The following is a 17,147-nucleotide window of genomic DNA, read 5'->3' on the forward strand; positions in this document are numbered from 1 at the left end:
AATGGAATCAAAAGAAGAAAAAAGTGAAAGCAAAGAATATAGAAGAGTAAAAGCCTCAGTGCTATAATAGTTAAAAGAACCAATCCAAAGCAGACAAGACGTAAACAGAAACAGAGACAGAGCAAGGACAAATGGGGGGGGGGGGAGTAAAGATGGCAAATTTAAAATTAACATATTTTTTAATTACCTTAACTGTAAAGAGGACCAGATTCATTCAGCAAATAAACAAATAAATAAATATTACTATATTCATTCTATTATGTATTTGTTTTTCACTTTGTGTATGTGGAGTCCAGAGGACAGCCTTGGGTGCTGTTCCTGTGTTTTTGAGGCAGGGTCTCTCATTGACCTGGGGCTCCCCTGATAAAGCTAGGCTGACACCACCCCCCACTACAGCTGGCTTTTTAATGTGGGTTCTGGGGATCAAATTCAAGTCCTTATGAGGTGAGCACTTTAGTGAGCTTTCCTCAAGCCCCGGGAAAACTAGATTTAAGAAATAGCTCTTTGCTATACTCAGGGTCACCTGGTCCCAGTTACATCAGAAAGTAACAAAATATTGGGAACAAAATGAGAGAAGGTGTTCACTTTAAAGTGTTAACCAAAAAGGAGTTACATTAAAGATGCTGGGCGGTGGTGGTGCACACCTTTGATCCCAGAACTCAGGAAGCAGAAGCCAATCTCTGTGAGTTTGAGGCTAGCCTGGTCTACAGAATGAGTTTCAGGACAGCTGGGGCTACACAAAGAAACCCTGTCTTGAAACAACAACAAGAAAGAAAGAAAGAAAGAAAGAAAGAAAGAAAGAAAGAAAGAAAGAAAGAAAGAAAGAAAGAAAGAAAGAAAGATGTCAAAGCAAAGAGGAGGACTTCAGATTATATCTCTTGTGGAAAATAATAATTCCTTTCCAGATGCCTCTCATGACAATTATCATAGATAGGAATGTATATTAATTTCTGAGTCTGTCTGTTCGAAAAGGAGCTTTGATGTTTTCATCTTCATCTTCCACCCAGAAAGGTGTAATCAATTCATAAACAGCTAATGATTTTTATTTTAAAAAGTGTTGAGCTGGGCGGTGGTGGCACACGCCTTTAGTCCCAGCACTTGGGAGGCAGAGGCAGGCGGATCTCTGTGAATTCAAGGCCAGCCTGGGCTACCAAGTGAGTTCCAGGAGAGGCGCAAAGCTACACAGAGAAACCCTGTCTCGAAAAACCAAAAAAAAAAAAGTTTATGTAAGTGATTATTGTCATGTTACTGAACTTACGATGATGTGTGCACCACACTCTGCCTAAGATCAGAACGTCCCTCTGCAAATCTCTAAGATGATAATAATGATGATAATAATAATGGCGATTAGCCGTTGAGTGTTGTTTAGACAGCCTTGAGTGCTCAATCATTTTCTCCTGCCTTCCTAGTGATGTGATTGCAGGTTTGTGCCATCCCCAACCCAGAGCCCAAGTTTTTAACTGCCTGGTGGAAACCATGAGAAAGATCCCACAATGGCATCGATTCTGACACGAGGATGAACGGTAGTGCATGAGTGGGACTATTTGTCATTGTGACGATACCCAAGGATGGATGGCAGTGCATGGGTGGGACTATTTGTCATTGTGACGATACCCAAGGATGGATGGCAGTGCATGGGTGGGACTACTTGTCATTGTGACGATACCCAAGGATGGATGGCAGTGCATGGGTGGGACTACTTGTCATTGTGACAATACCCAAGGATGGATGGCAGTGCATGGGTGGGACTACTTGTCATTGTGACAATACCCAAGAGAAACAGTTTTGAGGAGGTCAGGTCTTGTTGAGCTCACAGTGTCAGTCCATGGCCAGAGGGCTTGTTGCCGTGGCCTTACTTGAGGCTCAGTATCATTGTGGGGACCGTGCGGTGAGAGGCTCAGCATCATCATGGGGACCGTGTGGTGAGAGGCCCAGCCATCATCGTGGGGACCGTGTGGTGAGAGGTCCAGCATCATCGTGGGGACCATGCAGTGAGAGGCCCAGCATCATCGTGTGGACCGTGTGGTGAGAGGCCCAGCATCATCGTGGGGACCGTGTGGTGAGAGGACCAGCATCATTGTGCAGACTGTGGTGAGGCAGAGCAGCTCACCTGTCCACAGACAGGAAGAGGAAAGGCCAGTGCTCAGATACTCCTTCAGGATACACACCAGCAACTTTTTCCAGTTAGGTCCCATCTCCTTAATGTTCTAACACCACCCAAAATAATGTCACCATCAAGGCACCAAGGCTAAGACACATGAGCTGGGGTGGAGAAAGGTATTTTATACTCAGACAACAACATGTCCAAACAGCCTTCTGCTGCTCAGAGCTTTCCTGTTCTTCTCTCTCTCATATAGATGGTTTCTTCATACCAACTGTCTCCCTCATCACTGAACCAACAGTATCCAGAGACAGTGGAACCTTTAAGAGGCGGTCCCTAGCGACAGATTTTCAGGTCATTGGAGGCATGCCTTTGAGTGGGATAGTGGGATCCCAGTGGCTTCCTCTTTTCCTGGTTGTGTGGTAAAGGATTTTGTTCTGTAGATGCAGAGACCATGATATCTGGCCTCACCACAGGTCCAAAAGCAACAGAAACAATCAAAAATGGTCTAAAATTTCTGTGATAGTTTTTTTTTTTTTCTAACACAAGCTGGAGTTATCTGGGAAGAGGGAACCTCAAGCGAGAAAATGCCTCCTGTAGGCAAGTCTGTGGGGCATTTTTCTGATTAATGATTGATGTCGGAGGGCCCAGTCACCCCTGGGCCTGGGTTGTATAAGAAAGCAGGCTGAGCAAGCCAGTCAGCAGCATCCTTCCATGGTCTCTGCTTCAGGCCCTGCCTCCAGGTTCCTGCCACGACTTCCCTTCATGAAGGACTGACTATATGCTATAAAATAAAATAACCCTTTTCTCCCCAGGTCACTTTTAGTCATGGTGTTTATCACAGGAATAGAAACCTAAGACAACTTCTAAAACTGGGCATTAAAAATAACATGGTTTCCTTATGTTGAGTTTTCTTCATTGTTTGTTAAAGTACTTGAAGCCGAGTAACACAGCTATATCAGTAGATACGGTTTTGTTTTAACTATAGATGTGCCCAGACTTGTATTGCAAAATCCTCACTTGGGATACAATGTTGCAAATGGACCAGACTAGGCAAAGCTGGCTATAGAGAAGCCCTGTTTTTGAGCCATCTATATTTAATGGATATAAGAAGTAATGTAGGACAGAGTGCAGTTGATGGGGCACTGAATCTGTAAAGAATCCAGTAAACCTAAACAACTAAACTAGAAACAAATTGTAGTGTTGAGAGATTGGGACTGTCTATCTAAGGAAAATGGCAAATTCTGGGTCAGACAAAAAGATGAATGTTAATGAGAACACATAGACCAGGCAGGGATAGAGACAGGTTCCTGTGATGGACTAAAGCTCTCAGAACAGTGTACTGCTCATAGGGGGATCACAGTGCTGACGTGGAGGGTGGCATGGGATACCAATCTTGGATACACTGGTGTGTGCCATTGCGGAATTTGACACTATAAAGTGCATCTGAGGTCTCCTCTACGTTTAGGAATTGAGTGCAGGAAGTGCAAGTGTGTAGGCTGGGAAATAAATGCAGTTCAGTCGATGCATGTGGCGCTTAGAAGGTGTTTGCCGAAGCTGTCTGTGTCTTAGGGGTGGGCAAAGGGCCCCTAGGACCGACCACTTGGCTAGGTCAGCACGAAGCTGGAGTTTCTTGCCGAGGTCAGGTCTGTAATTCAGTCTGCACCTGAGTCCAGAACCTGCTGCCTTGGCTTGCAGTGACAGAAACACAATTCTGCAGGTGGCTCTTGTCTTTTCAAAGTCAGGAGGACTCCTGGACCCAGAGCCTGTGACAGCTGTTCTATTCCGTTTTCTTCCTCCTAAAGGATTGGGCCAACAGATCTCTCCAACACTTAAACTTTGTCAAAATAAAGATAAAACAGAAGGCACATACTGTTGCTACAATAATTAGGAGACTGATCAACTCAACAAACATCACATAACATGATCAACTATAAAAACTAACTCTTCAACCCAAAATTTGATTATGCCTGTTTGCCCCTATATTTCCTTTAATTTTAATTCTTCTCATTTCTCCCTTGATTAGACTTTTACCCAGGTCACCACCACAGACTGGTCACCTCAGAAACACCGAAATAAACACCAAGGCAACCATTTGAAATTAAAAATTGAAGATTGGTGATCAGAAATAAGAGGTTCATGCAACCTAAAAGCTATTTTTCAGGTTGAGTTGGATCGGGCAAATCAGATAATTATGGTTTCTTCTAGTACAATGCTTGTATTTTTTTTTGTTTGTTTGTTTGGTTTTGTTTTTAATGGTTTGGATGCATTAGTTACTTTTTAGGTAACACCGAGACCAAATCAAACCACAAACCCTTGTTGAAGAAATTAGGTCTTCCTACCCTTCAATAGGGGTAAGCATGAGGCATTGGTGGTTCAGTGGTAGAATTCTCGCTTCCCACGCGGGAGACCCGGGTTCGATTCCCGGCCAATGCAACGTTTTCAGAGTTCGGGTTTACATCTAATTGGTAAAGACCGCACAGAGTCTGCAATTTTACAATACAATCCAGTTGAAATGCTGGAGCTGCGGTACTGGATGTCTGTACCTAACATGGTTGTTTTCTTCCTTTAGAATCCTCAGAAGCCGGAAGGTCCGCAATTCTGGATGGACCTTAGACTGAGACGTTGAAAGGAGATCCGCTGCAGGGGGCAGGCCCTGGGCAGATGCAGGCGGGGGTTGGGGGGACGACCCGACCACAGGACCCCGACCACAGGACCACGGTGCATACCCTGGACGTAGGAACCCTGGTCGTCACCACGCTAGCCGCGCGTCCCACAGTCCTTCTGGAGATCCAAGAAGGAAAGGGTCCATATCCCCAGCAATGTGTGCCAACAGACTCGGCCCCAAAACTGTCCTTTTAATAAGAAAAAACAAGGTACAGAATCTGAGTCTTGTTTATGTTTCTTAGCACTTAGGGAGGCTTCGGGTAAAGTGTACAACAGAAAGTAACGTGGGCGTGGTGAGATGGCTCAGCAGGTAAAGGACTTGCCACCACGTGTTGATGACCCGAGTTCAATCCCAGGAACCCCACGGTGGAAGGCCAGAACTAACCTCTGTCTTCGCGTGCCCCCAAACAAATACACACAATAAATTAGATAAACCTTTTTTATTTTAAATAATGCCACTGAATGCCACTGTGTCAGAAAGATAATTGATCTCCCAAATTCTCTCTTATCCAAGAATAGCTTAAATCTAAGATTTTTTTAAAAGTGTTTTCAAGCCGGGCAGTGGTGGCGCACGCCTTTAATCCCAGCACTCGGGAGGCATCCAGGAGGATCTCTGTGAGTTCAAGGCCAGCCTGGGCTACCAAGTGAGTTCCAGGAAAGGTGCAAAGCTACACAGAGAAACCCTGTCTCGAAAAACCAAAAAAAAAAAAAAAAAAAAAAAAGTGTTTTCAGACCAGTGATAATTCTTCTGTTTAGACACAGGCTAGCAGTGAAGTGCTGGCATTCTGGGCCTGTAGCAGGACAGCCGGTCAATATCCGCCCCCCCCCCCTTTTTGTTTATTGTTCAAGACAGGGTTTCTTTCTGTGTAGCCTTAGCTGTCCCAGAACTCACTCTGTAGACCAGACTGGCCTCCAACTCACGGCTCAGTATTTCTCTTTTTAATAATGTATGTACAGCTGGGTGTGGTGGCCCACACCTTTAATTCCTTTGCTTGGAGAGGCAGAGGCGGGTGGATCTCTGTGAGTTCGAGGTCAGCCTGGTCTACAAAGCAAGTTCCAGGACAGCCAGAGCTGTTACACAGAAAAACCCTGTCTCAAAAAACCAAAATAAAATAATGTATGTACTTATTAGCATTCAGGTTTCTTTCTTCTGCTGTTATGCCTTTCTGGGTTTGGTTAATAGATTGATGGTGAGTTTTTGTTCTTCAATGACCATACTGTGCTGAAAACATCAGGTTTTTTTGTTGTTTTGAGGTTTTGCTTGTTTTCCTATTTTGTTTTGACTTGTTTGGAAACCCCTGAATAAAAACTGTCACACACACTACATAACTTCTTGTTTGGTTGGGGTTTGCTTGCTTCCAACACTTTTCTCTACATAGGAAGCAGGTTTTAAGAATAACCCGGGAGAGCTTTGCTGGTTAGGTTTGTCAACTTTTCACCACTAAAGTCAAGGAAGAGGGAATGCCAGTTGAGATAATGTCTCCATCAGATTGGCAAGTCTGTGGGACGTTTCCTGATTAATGATTGATGTGGGAAGATCAGATTACTGTGAGCAATGTCACTCCTGGACAGGTGGCCCGGGTGGCATAAGAACGCAGGCTGAGAGAGATGGACAGAGGCACAAAGGGCATGAATCCCACAATGTGTCCTCAGGCAAAGGCACCGTGAAGCTAAAGTAGGCCTCCTCTGGAAACCAGAGGCTCCCAATCGCTGTTGCACTGAAATCCTGTCTCCCAGGCCTGACTCCAGTCACAGCTGGGCAGCACCTGGACTTAAATGGTAATCATCTCTCCTTGTGCTTTGGAAGATGCCAGCAGGGAAAAGGGCAAGCCCCAGTCTGGGATGGCACATTCACACACCATGCAGACAAGGGAGCTCCATCCTGGAGAGGTGGCGAGTTTCCAAACACACTGACAAAAATGGAGGCACTGCAGCTTCTAAAATGGACACTTAGGAAGGGAAACACAGCAATGACCCACTGACACATCCAAGGGTGCTCAAAGCATTAGCTGTCAGGAAACCAGGGTTAGAATCATGTTGGGACACCGCTAAACCCAGTGGTATAGCTATAAAATTTGAAGACACCAAGTCGTAGTAAAGATGAAACACACCAGAACGCAGAAAAAAAAATTTTTTCGAGACAGTTTCTTCTGTATAGCTTTAGCTCCTTTGCTCCTTTCCTGGACTATTGGTTGAAATATTATGGCCACTCCACATAGTTAAAATGGAGGTTTATTTTGTGGGGTAACTTACAAGTGAAGGGATAGGTTACAGGGTCTGGGAAAGATGAAGCGCAGTCCAGCGGTGTTCTCTGGAGAACTCTGCTCGGTCTACCTCCAGCGTCCAGGATCCAGGAACCAAGAGAGCTGCCCATCTGGATCTCGGGTCTTCAGGGTCCTCTCTCCTCTCTTGTAGGCGTGACAGTTACCAAAGCCTCAATACAGGTTGGAACTTCCAGGTCAAAGCTGGAACGGCTACCCACTACATCTCCCCCTTTTGTCTAAATAAGAAGGTTCTAACCTAATACAAAACTATATACAATAGGAATGATTATCAAATATTGTCCAGGAGTAATGAGGGATAATGACCTAGATAAGATGGAACTACAACCAACAAGAACAATATCAAACAAGAGACACATACTAAAATCCAGAGAAGTCTGGAGCATGGGTAGATGGCACGTTACAGAGATCATTCCAAAAGGTGTCCTATCCTAAAGAACCTGAACCTAATACTTAATATGTTCTAAGATACTATATATCTATATCTATCTATATATATATCTATACACACACACACACACACACACACACACACACACACACACACTAAGTTGTAACTATAACTGCTAGTCTTCAATCCCATCAAAGACCTGAGAAGGAATATAATGGTACCTGAGAAATGGAAGATGGATGTAAGCAACTTTCGGGAATCTTGCGAGAGTAGACCGAGACAGCTGGCAGCCTGGACAGTCACCTAATGTTTCTCAGCATTGTTGGTGCATTCAAATTGGCTACAGGCCTAGAGTATCTGACAGACCATTTTCCGAAGCAGGAATTCTGAAAGACCATCTTACCCTGTCTTGGCAGAGTACAGTGGTCGCTTTCCTTGTGTCCCGCTTGTCCAGAAAGGATAGCATTGCATTCGTACTGTCAGCAGTCGAGGCAAGGGCAGTTCTTTGCCCAGTAGGCCATTTTGTGCCAAGAAGACAAACTTCCAAATGGAAATGTCTAGAAGCCCAACATTCTCTCGGGATCAAATTGGTGCAGCCAGGAGCAATTGTGTCTCACGTCAACAGAATTCTAAGTTATTTAAATGCCATATTCTCTAGGTCTATGAAGTGTTTGAAGATTACCTGTCCATCTGACCTATGTATCTGTAAATCTGGATAACCTAACTAACGTAACTATAGAGATAACAAGCATAGGTGACTATAAATCTATAAGTCTTATCTACCGAAATAACCTAAGGACTAAGGCTTCATGTAAACAAGGTAAACAGTCTGTAAGCAAATGGTAAAGGATGATGACTTCAAAATTGTGACAATACACAAAATATCTTTAACAGAGGTAGTAATTATAGTGCAATATGTAATATGACAATAATCCTAAATATATATCAAATATATATATTTACAAATATATACAAAATATCCTAAACAGAGGTAGAACATACATACACTATGACAGATTATAAATTTACATGTGTATCAATATACAAATATTTCAAAAAAGAGTAGAAATGTATGTACATTATAACAAATATAGTTCTGTATTTGTGTAGCATGAATCTTAAAAAGTTCTTATTAATAAGACAAACCCGGGGCCAGTTATTGGGGTGAAATGTTGCATGGTCAGAGAGACAGAACAAGCCACAGCTAACCTCACCTGGCCAACTTCTCAGCTGATCTTGTTTCCTCAGACTGGAAGCTTCTGTGTCCTCATCCCAATGGCTCTCAGCTGAACTGTGCTGCTAGAAGCCTGAAAGCTTAACTAGCCAAATGCTTCTAAGTTTCTGGTCCTCACGCCTTACAAACCTTTCTGCTTTCTACCACCACTCCCTGGGATTAAAGGCTTGCTTTCTGGGATTAAAGGCGTGAGTCACCATGCTTGGCTGTATCCTTGAACACATGGATTTCTGCCTCTGGAATGCTAGGATTAAAGGCGTGTGCTACCACTGCCTAACTTCTATGTTTAATATTGTGGCTGTTCTGTCTCTGACCCCAGATAAGTTTATTAGCATGCACAATATTTGGGGGCATACAATAACACATATTTGTATCAATATACAAATTATCTTAAACAGGAATATAAAAATAGTTTACATTTGTATCAACATATAAGAATCCATAACAGTGCAAATTATCTAAGGCTGCTATTTTACTAAATTTGTTTACTAGTATATACAATAATCTATCATAGTATCTTATACCTATCCATTCCACTTTTTCTTTTCTTTTTTTTTTTTGAGACACTTTTTCTTTTCTTAAGGAGAATACTGTCTAATATTTTCTTCCACCCCCAACCCTATAACCATCATCCATAACCCTGAGAAATATGAAACCTTTGGGAGAAAGGGCGTCGTTTTCTTAGAATTGCTTCCTGCTGGTCAGGGGGTGATGGTATCTCTGTTGGGTACTGTAAGAAAGCTCAGATAGGTAAGTCTCAGTTGGACTAACTGTAGATTCTGCAGTAAGTCTCAGAGTAATGGGTAAGACTGTCTCAAATTCTGGCTAGAAGTGTAGTAAGATGATGAGTACCATGGCATCATTCTGGACTGGGTAGAGTTGTTGTTGTTGGGGCCCCATCTTCCTTCTGGAGACTTCAGAGATTGCTATTGAAAAAACTTATTTTTTTACCATGAAAAACTTGAACATTATTAATATATCAAAATGGAAAGTTTGGATTTAAAGATGATATGACATGTAAGAAAGGATTCCGAGAAATCAAGAGTAAGCATGGAGAGAATTAGAATCTAGAAGACAATGGTTCCTTTTTATTGGTTTCCTTCTGTCCCACACCAGAGGGCTCTTCTGACATGGGACTGAAGAATCTCTCAACCTTTTCTTTTAGCAATATGCTTGGGTTTAGAGAAGGAGTGAGCCAATTCCATCTCCAAAGCCAGCTTGGTTTATAATTGAATTGGAACCACAACTTTTCTCCCCCACCCCCCCAGCTGAGGACCGAATCCAGGGCCTTGCGCTTGCTAGGCAAGCACTCTACCACTGAGCTAAATCCCCAACCCCACAACTTTTCTATATTGAAAGAGATATAGATGTTAGGCAGTGAGATTTTACTCTGTGTAGATTGGTACCAATAGATTCTTTCTGCTGTAGACATCCGGATATCCAAGGCCTTATGATTTCTGGAAGATGGGTATTTCCATTATCCTGGAAAGACAAAAACAGAACCCTACCCCAACCTTTGTTAAATTTTTCTTACAACTTGTAGAGATGTCACATTGGTGGATGAGCTTTTACTTCTCCTCAAGGGGTTTCTCCTGTTAGAATCAAATTTTTATTAATTTTGTTGGTATCCATAGCTTTTTTTCTCCTGCAGAAACAAAAGCAAAACTCCTTCCCCAGCGTAGGACATATCCAGGTTTCCATTCTGAGGTCAGCACATCTTTGAAATAAACAGGCTGGTTTAGCTCAGGAGTTTTGTCTGTCGTCCAATGTCTCTCCGCAGCTGTTGTTCCTTTCTTATCAGCATTGAGAAGATTCAAGGTTAATAAAGCACTATGCAATCTATTTCTAGGAGTCATTGTTACCTGTTGCTGTTTATTTAGCATATCCTTTAAAGTCTGATTGGATCTTTCTATGAATGCTTGGCCTGTGGGATTGTGTGGTATACCTGTAACATGTTTTATATTGTAATAAGCAAAGAACTGTTTCATTTTATTGGAGACATATGGTGGGGCATTGTCTGTCTTAATTTGTACAGGTATTCCCATGATGGCCATAACTTCTAATAGGTGTGTAATCACAGAATCAGCCTTTTCAGAACTCATAGGAGTTGCCCACTGAAATCCTGAATAGTTGTCAATGGTATGGTGTACATACTTTAATCTTCCAAATTCTGCAAAATGAAACACATTCATCTGCCAAATTTCATTTCTTTGTATAAAACATTTGGTACCACGGGGCCTTCTTCCACCTCTGGGATTTGTCTCTCCTATCCAAGCCTCATTACTGTAGTTACGAGACTCAACACCATTAGTATACTGAATCCATTCTTTCAAAGGAGCTAATCTGATCTTTAATGGTGTAAGTATTCTTTTGCATTCTGCATTAGCATTGTCAAACGCCAAGGACTCAGTTAATACTTTTCTTAATTCTTTATCTGACACAGCTTTTCTTATAGCTGTGTTCAGCCTCTTTAAAAAATCAGTGAAGGGTTCGTGTGGTCCCTGAAATATCTTTGTGTATATCTCAGTTGGTTTTCCAGGTTCTGGAATTTTTTCCCAAGCATTTAGAGCTGCTGTACGGCATAGCGATATTGTATGCTCATCATAATTGGCTTGTACATTCCTGTCAGCGAAACATCCCTCACCAAGTATTTGATCTTGGGAGATCACAAAACCTCTGAGTTTACCTTGTTGTTCTAAATTTCTTGCCTCTTCTCTCAACCAGCTTTTCCACTGTAACTGCTGGCTATATTCTAGAACAGCTGAAATTAACTGATGCCAGTCATCTGGAATGATTCTATGTGAGGTAGACCACGAATTTAACAATTGTTTTACGTATGTGGAGTGTATCCCATACGTAACTACTGCTTCCTTTATATTTTTAAAGTCCCTTGTTAAAATTGGTTGTAATGTATATGTATTATATGGCTCAGGGTGTTCATCATCTGCTGGCTTCTCATGGACGATAACAGGACAAGGCATTGTATGAGAGTCATTTGGAGATGTTACAACCTGTATGGTCTTGCCCTTCTGCTTATTAGGTCCCTTGTCATGTTTACTGAGAGTTTCTTCCAGGGCTTGCAAACGAGCACCTAGGGTCTGTTTTAGGGAGTGAACCTCCTCTCTTACTAGGGATTCTAGATTTCTCATGGAATCATGGAAGTTTTTATTTTCTTCTGAAATACATGATTCCATAGACCTTATTTTATCAATTAATGATAATCTTCCTTCCTTATATAGTGTCTGGAGAGTTAGTGTTCTATTCATTAAATATTCACATTTACTATCAATAAAATCAATTTTGGGTTCAAGCCTGTTTTGTAAATCCTGGTTAGCAGATTCCAGGGAGAGAATCTTTTTCTGTAAGCCTTCATTGTTATCTTTGAAAGCCTGTAAATCCTGGTTAGCAGATTCCAGAGAAAGAATCTTTTTCTTTAAGCCTTCATTGTTATCTTTGAAAGCCTGTAAATCCTGGTTAGCAGATTCCAGGGAGAGAATCTTTTTATGTAAGCCTTCACTGCTATTTTTTAAAGCCTGTAAATCCTGGTTAGCAGATTCCAGAGACAGAATCTTTTTATGTAAATCCTGGTTAGCAGATTCCAGGGAGAGAATCTTTTTACGTAAATCCTGGTTAGCAGATTCCAGAGAAAGAATCTTTTTCTTTAAGCCTTCATTGTTATCTTTCAAAGCCTGTAAATCCTGGTTAGCAGATTCCAGAGACAGAATCTTTTTATGTAAATCCTGGTTAGCAGATTCCAGAGAGAGAATCTTTTTATGTAAATCCTGGTTAGCAGATTCCAGAGAAAGAATCTTTTTCTTTAAGCCTTCATTGTTATCTTTGAAAGCCTGTAAATCCTGGTTAGCAGATTCCAGGGAGAAAATCTTTTTATGTAAATCCTGGTTAGCAGATTCCAGGGAGAGAATCTTTTTATGTAAATCCTGGTTAGCAGATTCCAGAGACAGAATCTTTTTATGTAAATCCTGGTTAGCAGATTCCAGAGACAGAATCTTTTTATGTAAGCCTTCACTGCTATTTTTTAAAGCCTGTAAATCCTGGTTAGCAGATTCCAGAGACAGAATCTTTTTATGTAAATCCTGGTTAGCAGATTCCAGAGAGAGAATCTTTTTATGTAAATCCTGGTTAGCAGATTCCAGGGAGAGAATCTTTTCATCTAAGCCTTCACTGCTATCTTTGAAGGCCTGTATCAATCCCAATAATGACTCATCTTTGTTCTTATTATTAAACCAGCATTTGAACACTGTGTGAATTATTACGATGAAAGCCAAAATGGTACAGGCCAGATAAGCCTTAGGAAGGTTGTATATTTCCAGGAAAATGTCATTCATCATACAGGCAAAGAAGTTTTTAAATTCTTGTGAGGTAATGTTGTCGGCCATATTACAAGAATTACTCAAAATTTGTCGGTTTTAAGGTGTAAAATTATCAGGTACTTCTACTTGAAATAAAACGCTGGTTTGCCCAGCTTACCTTTCGGTGGTGTGGGGGTGTAGTAGCGCCTTTCAGCCAGCAGGAGGCGCTGGTACAGCTCCAAAGCAGGTCCTGCTGGCAACCTTGGCTGGCGGCAGCTGGAGGCGGGAGCCGGGACGGGATGGGGCGGGGACCTGGGATGGCGGGAGGGGAGCCGGGGACGGGGACGGCGGGGATCCGGAGCCTGCTCAGGGAGGAGGGGATCGCCTCACTCACAGCGGTTTTTCGCTGGTCTGCGGGCTAAGCTAGGGAGCTGAGACCGGACTTGCTCCCTTTTTGGGAATGGAGCCGTGTAGGCGTTCCCTGGTTCTATGGAACTCTGCAGGCGGGTTTAGGTACCCGCCGGCCCGGGAGGAGGCTGAGGGCGGGAGCCACCCAGGCCGTTGGAACTTGCCCCACGTGAGCGCCAGATATTGGTGAAACTATTAAGGCCACTCCACGTAGTTAAAGGGAGGTTTATTTTGTGGGGTAACTCACAAGTGAAGGGATAGGTAACAGGGTCTGGGAGAGACGTAGCGCAGAACGGCGGTGTTCTCTGGAGAACTCTGCACGGTCTACCTCCAGCGTCCAGGGTCCAGGAAGCAAGAGAGCCCGCCCTTCCGGATCTCGGGTCTTCAGGGCCCTCTCTGGGCCCGCCTTGTGGGCGTGACAGTTACCAAAGCCTCAATGGGGGTGGTACTTCCAGGGCAAAGCTGGAATGGCTACCCACTACACTAGAACTCACTGTAGACCAGGCTGGCCTCAAACTCACAGAGATCCAGGTGCCTCTGCCTCCGGTGCTGGGTTTAAAGGCGTGCGCCACCACCGCCCGGCTGTAATCCTGTTCTTACTGACTTTTCACCCACGTTTCCATGATAACTGAAAACACATGTCTGCACACACACACACACAAGCACAAAGATACACACATACAAGCATGCACATGTGCACACACATGCACCCATGCATGTACATGTACAAACATGTACACGTGCACACACACATACATGTACACACACACACACACACAAACACACTAACAAGAATTTTCATAGCAATTTTATCCACAATAGTCCAACCTTCAAGCCACACTCAAGAGTCCATTATTGGAATATTGATAGATTGTGCTGTATCCAAATTGTGGAACAGTACTCAACAGTTAAAAGGAATGACTGTCTGATTTCTCAATAATATGAATAAAACTCAGAGACATTATACAGGGAAAACTGGACAAAACAGCACGTGTTATAGAAACCCATCTACAGGGGATTTCTACCAGAAACACCAGTTTAATGTGCAGAATATCTAAACAGTGGCTTTCAAAAATAGTGCAGACAGATACAATTATCAGAAGTGAGCCGGGCGGTGGTGGCGCACGCCTTTAATCCCAGCACTCGGGAGGCAGAGCCAGGAGGATCTCTGTGAGTTCGAGGCCAGCCTGGGCTACAGAGTGAGATCCAGGAGAGGCGCAAAGCTACACAGAGAAACCCTGTCTCGAAAAACCAAAAAAAAAAAAAAAAAAAAAAAACAATTATCAGAAGTGATGACGCTGAGGAAAATGATTCTCCAGAGTTGCCTTATTGGTTATCTTCAGATACAGCCGAGGGAAGAATGAGGTGGACCTTTCCATTAGTCCCATTTCATGGAAGAAAGAATGGAGACACACAACTGAAGTTCAAGGCCGCACAACAACAGAATAGATTCACAAGCCAGAAAACAGGCCAGGTCAGGTCAAGGTACAGGTTAGACCCTAATTTTCTTTTTCTCTGTTTTAGCTATTTTTGATTTTCATAACCATAGAGGTGAGAAGAGAAAATGAGAGAAGGCCAAAGGCCAAGGAGGTTTGCAGGAAGAACGTAACTGGAAATGCTGTGGGTATTGGTCTGCTGGCTGAGTCTAGAATTTTAATGAGATCAGGAAATAAAAAAATAGATTTTTAGCATGAAGACTAAAAAGCTTCGAAAAGAAAATGTTACTCTCTGTTTCAGGTAGGAGAAATGTCTTGGAGATCACAGAGGCTTTAGCAATAAAAGGGAAAATGAAATTGAATTTCATCAAATTCTGAAGCTTGTCAAAGACAAAAAGCCTTGTAAGAATTGTGGGGTGTCGTGTCACAGGCCTCAAATTCAAGAGCTGGGGGGGGGGGCCAAAGGCAAATAATTTGGAAATTTCATCTTTCCCCAGTAAGAATGATAAAGATAAGAAACAAATACTGAAGAGGATGTGGAGAAAAGGGATCCTTAACTCACTGTTGGTGAGATTTTGAACTGGCCCAACCACTCTGAAATCAGTGTAGAGGTTCTCAAAAAGTTAAAGATAAGTGCACCATATCATACGACTCAGCCGCGTCACCTCTTAACATATCCTAAGGACTTGACCCCTACTCCACAGCACTTACTCAGCATGCTCACGAGCGCTCTGTTCACAACAGCTAGGAAGTGGAAACGACCTACACGTCCTTCAGCCAACGAATGGGAAATGAACACGCGGTGCATATCATGATGGAATACTATTCAACTGTAAAGAAAACCGAAATCGTGAGCTTCTCAGGTAGATGAAAGCACAGAAGATCAGGTTGATGAGGTGAAGGCAAGTGTTGCGTGTCCTCTCTCATCGGAGGCTCCTGGCTCCACATCCCCAGGTGCGAGCAGATGTCCTGGGGTAACTGCAGAAACCAGGGCAGCAAAAAGGGACCATTGCCAAGGTGCAGGGATGGGAGAGCAATAGAGAGGAGGACAGTAGGACCCGATGATCTGATGGGGAGATGATGGACAAATGTAAGAGACTAACTAGGGAGAGGGGGAGAAATAGGAAGAAAAGAGGAGGGGAAATACCAGGAAGGGTGTGTGAAAGGTCATAACATTGCCGGGTGGTGGCGGTGGTGGCGGCGGCCGGGCACGCCTTTAATCCCAGCACTTGGGAGGCAGAGACAGGAGGGTGTAGCAAAGCTACACAGAGAAACCCTGTCTTGAAAAAAAAAAATCATAACAAACTGTATTATTAACTATCTACCTTGAAAAACCAAACCAAAAACCTCTCTCCTGTGTGTATCTGTGTGTGTGTGTGTAGTTCAAATGAAATTTTCCCATCTGGGCTGACAATGACCCCCTCCAAGAGTCAAAGACCATCAACAAACACACAAACACACCAGCTACGAGAAGCCTTCTTTTGAGTTGTGGGTCAGGGTTGTCCAAGAGATTCCCAAAACATTGCTATTGTCCTCGGTTGTCCCCCAAAGGTAGATGGTAAGTCCTCACTGCTGAAGGTACTTCGGACAAAGGGCCCAGAGGCCCCTGAGCTGGGACTGACCTGGGAGCCCCCTCCCTGAGGAGTAGCTTCTGTGGTACCAGAAGGCACCACACAAGCTTCCCAAGGAGGAAAACAACCAACTACAGTCCCACCCGGCTGTGAACCACAACAATGACCAGCATCGCACACAGCCCTTGGCAGTAGCCCACAGCTTCTTAACTGGACTTCAGAGGGAATCACACCTGGAGACATAGCCAACGCCCGGGACTAGTAAGACCATAGCTGTTGGAGCAGAACCTACAACCACCCCTTTACTAAACCAGCAAAACCCCTAATTTCTAAATATTTGTCGTTATAGCTGCAGGTAAGTGCAGTCCTCTCCCCTCATCAAGGAGACTTCTCTTTGCAACCGACCCGACGGCAACCATTACAGAAAAACACAACCAACCAAAATGCACACTTGTGAAGCCCAGTCCCAATGGACACATCCACAAAACACTCCAATACCTAAGGCTCAGGGAACTTTTCAGAAGAGGGGGCTGAAATACTTTAAGAGCCAGGGGATCAGGGAGTTTGCTGTGAGATTGTGTCTCCTAGGAATGTCAGAAGCTACACGGTTAAGTCTCATCAACATAGGGCTGGAGAGATGGCTCAGCCGTTAAAGGCTAGGCTCACAACCAAAAGTATAAGTCTCACCAACATGAGTGCCTAAGTGTGAGTTGACCAAAGACAATAACAATATGCTAATAATAGTGC

At 43.3% G+C, this 17,147-nt stretch overlaps 1 long non-coding RNA gene and 1 other non-coding gene across 3 annotated transcripts; both read left to right on the forward strand.

The window, feature by feature from the left end:
• Nucleotides 1–1,759: 1,759 nt before the first annotated feature.
• Nucleotides 1,760–4,985, forward strand: LOC131912587 (uncharacterized). Of its 2 annotated transcripts, none has more exons than XR_009379651.1 (2): nucleotides 1,760–2,183; nucleotides 4,674–4,985. It is a non-coding gene; the product is annotated as an uncharacterized LOC131912587 (long non-coding RNA). The 2 variants fall into 2 exon arrangements; XR_009379652.1 differs by having other exon boundaries at nucleotides 1,760–2,059.
• Nucleotides 4,467–4,537, forward strand: Trnag-ccc (transfer RNA glycine (anticodon CCC)). Its single transcript has one exon. It is a non-coding gene; the product is annotated as a tRNA-Gly (tRNA).
• Nucleotides 4,986–17,147: the final 12,162 nt, after the last annotated feature.

This window comes from Peromyscus eremicus, chromosome 6 (genome assembly GCF_949786415.1).
Source record: "Peromyscus eremicus chromosome 6, PerEre_H2_v1, whole genome shotgun sequence".
NCBI classification, from domain to species: Eukaryota; Metazoa; Chordata; class Mammalia; order Rodentia; family Cricetidae; genus Peromyscus; species Peromyscus eremicus.